This window comes from Cyprinodon variegatus, unplaced genomic scaffold (assembly GCF_000732505.1).
Source record: "Cyprinodon variegatus isolate N-32 unplaced genomic scaffold, C_variegatus-1.0 Scaffold462, whole genome shotgun sequence".
NCBI classification, from domain to species: Eukaryota; Metazoa; Chordata; class Actinopteri; order Cyprinodontiformes; family Cyprinodontidae; genus Cyprinodon; species Cyprinodon variegatus.
This window is the reverse complement of record NW_015150915.1, coordinates 676,204-679,420: the sequence shown is the minus strand read 5'-3', so window position 1 is coordinate 679,420 and position 3,217 is coordinate 676,204.

Below are 3,217 nucleotides of genomic sequence, written 5' to 3'. Positions count from 1 at the left end.
AGTGTAGAATCTGGTATAAAGCAAGATACTTAGCATTAGCTACTTCATTTAACACAAAGCACTTTAGTAGCAAAGCACTTTAGCATTATCTGCCAATATCGAAAACACATTAAAACATTAGCCTACCTCAAGTATGCAGTCCTGTTGACTAGGGGTGGGTATTGGCATGGGTGTTGCGATACGATTCGTGTCACAATACTTGGGTCACGGTACGATATTATCACTATATTGCAATATCACCATATATTGTGATATTTTTCCTGCTATCAAAATTAAATGTATAGATAAGAAAGCAACCTCTGTAAATGTTCATCAGATGATATTGAGCGTTAAGTTATTTTGGTATCTGTGTTGTTTGGGGTTTGAGTCAGTTCACGTCTTCCACTGTGACTGCATCAACTATCAATATGGCGCTGGCCCGCACAGCAAAAGGGCTCCACAGCACTACTTGCCAGAGTGGCGGTACAGAGGTAGCCCATTTTCTCTCAATCTTTGGTACAAATGTTTTGCTTAAAAGAATCGATACTAGGTACCAAACATCTGTAAACATCTGCAGCCAAAAATCACAATATATCCCTATCCAATGGGACTATGGATAAAAACAAGCCTTTAGCTAAACCAGGGCTGGGCAATTCCAGTTCTTGAGGGCCAGTATCCTACAACATTTAGATTTGCCTTTGGTTCAACACACCTGAAATAATGAGATGATTGAGAGGACTCTGGAGGAACTGACTGCATACTAAGGAGGTATCTCAGCCATTGATTCAAGGATGGATCTAAAAGTTGCAGGATACTGGACCTCAGGAACTGTATTTGCCCATTAACAGCTCCTACTCTTCATTAATACATTTTGGCCCTTTCAAAGTAATAAATAAGACAAGTCTAATTAGCCTTATCTTTGCTCTGGCATCTTAAAAACTGGCTCAAATTTGGCATGACGTTTGAATGGAAAAACGGCAACTCACGCCAAGGCTTTGGAAAGGTTTTTTTTATTCAATTTAGTCTATTTATACAGTGTCAATTCAAAACCCACTTTACAGTGACATTATTTTACAGCGCTGGAGTCCAGTTTCTGGGGCAGATCACAACCGTGTGAACCCTCTCTAGGTCTGTAAACCCAACCCTGGAACTTTATGGCCTGTCATGGTTTATCTGGACTCATAAAGACTTTTGCTTTCAATGTGAATGCAATCGTCTCATTGGAGCTACCAAAACGAGTAAGAAGATGTTGAGGCACCTTGGAATAAATTAAGAGGCATAGAAAAAATAAATTAAAAGATTGCATCGAATAACAAAATAGCAAACAGGTGTCTTGTTTTCAACTGGATTTCCTTTGAAACACTTTGGACTAACATCTGAAATTTTCTTTTAGATCAAGAGTTGAATGGGAATGTATGCTTTAATGAAGGACAGCACTCTCTGTTAGTCATGCTGTATGAGTATTGTGAGGAAACAAGGTATGGTTATACTTAGAAATACATAATGTCTGATCTCCTGTTAGGTCATATTTAGAAGGTTGGAAAGAACCCCTAAGAAAGGCTTTTTTTGGCTTAACATTAACCAAGAATGTGATCTCATTCTGTTACACAGTGTATCATAATCCAAGTATTGTTGCAGCAGTGGATTTAAAGGGTTTACTTCAAATCAGAGCAGGGATGACGTCATTCCTTTAAATCTGTGAATAAATCAAGGGGGTTTTGAACTTTTGGCTGAAAGGGTTTGTGCCCACCTGACTTTGTAACCAGCTCTCAGACCAATCACTAGTGCCAGATTATTATGAGGCAACGATTAGTTTTAAGTAGCATTCCATCTAAAATAATTGTTTGTAATTCTTGGGAATCGGAAACGAGCCGATTCTTGAATTTTAATTGATACTCAGCGACGTATAACTACTGAATGCTAAAATGTGCCCGGACAAATGCAATCACAAAAGCTCTTTTAACCAAGATTATCCATATTATTGTCTGTCATTCTTTGTGTCAGTGTTCGCTGTTACAATGTGGGATATAGGAATTAGACAGCTGCATTCTCATTGTGTAAGAACGGGTGGTGGGAGCCGAGGACGAGGGAGGGAGAGAAAGCGAATCGAGGGGTTTGTTGAGGACAATAGCTCAACTCAGCAAGGCTATCTGAGGTTTGTTTATTCTGTCCTTACCTCATGTTCTCACTACCCACTATTTGTTCAGTATTTTTTTTTTTCTTTTGCTTTAGCAATTCAAGGAGAAGTCCTGGCAAGTCAAATACTTAGAACATGTCTGTTAGTGGAAAATATGTAGAAATATGCAAACTTCATTGAGCTGTTTTGTTTGCAACCCTGTAAACGTTGAAGTATCATTGTACAGTTTTCCTGTCTGCCTGAGTTTAATGCATTATTGCTCCACGCCTTCCTGCTGTACACAGTAAGAGTCAACTTCAGCATATTTATGTCTGCACATATTCCTTACATCAGGGCAACATATTTTATTAGATGTATTTTTACATGTATTGTCAGATCTTGTGCATTCTTTGAGAAGGTTTTAGATCAGAGTTCAGAGACATAATTTGTGTCAGATCTCATGAGGTTCCAGCTTTGAGTTGATAAAGCTTTCTAAATAATTCATAGAAAAACTTTTTTTTCTTTTTGGCGACCTTATCTCTGTGTTTTGATCAGGTACTCCACCAATTACCTGAAACACTATATCTCCTCTCACGATGCTTACAGTTCTGCCTGGAAGTTTATTGAAACTTTATCATTGTCATAAATATTTTATGACCTTTAGCTATCTGAGCTGTTCCATTTTCATGGTGGAATTATTAGACACCAAGTAGTTTGCATTAAACCAGGGAACTTGGTGTGCAATTAAAAATGTGTTTCCATCATTATTAGCTTGATTAATTCTACACTGGAAGCTGAACCTCAAACATATTTTGTTTTCTTGTTTTTCTGTTTTTATTGAAGAACAATGTGCAACTATTCTGGTTAGTTATCTTACTGTTTGTTTTGGCACAGTTGGTAGATTTGATTTAAATTCTTTGGCATCTAAACACAAGTTTTGCTTTATGCTGCTAGAGGCTTAGGTTATTGGAGGACATAGGGACCACTTTTCACCATTCTTCTTCATTTGTTTGGTCAAACTAACTGTATGTTTTCTTTCGTTTTTCTCCTTATGATTGATTCATCTGGTCTTGTCCTCTTTTGCTGTGTGTTTTTCAGTGCTTACTATTGTCTCTCTCCTAT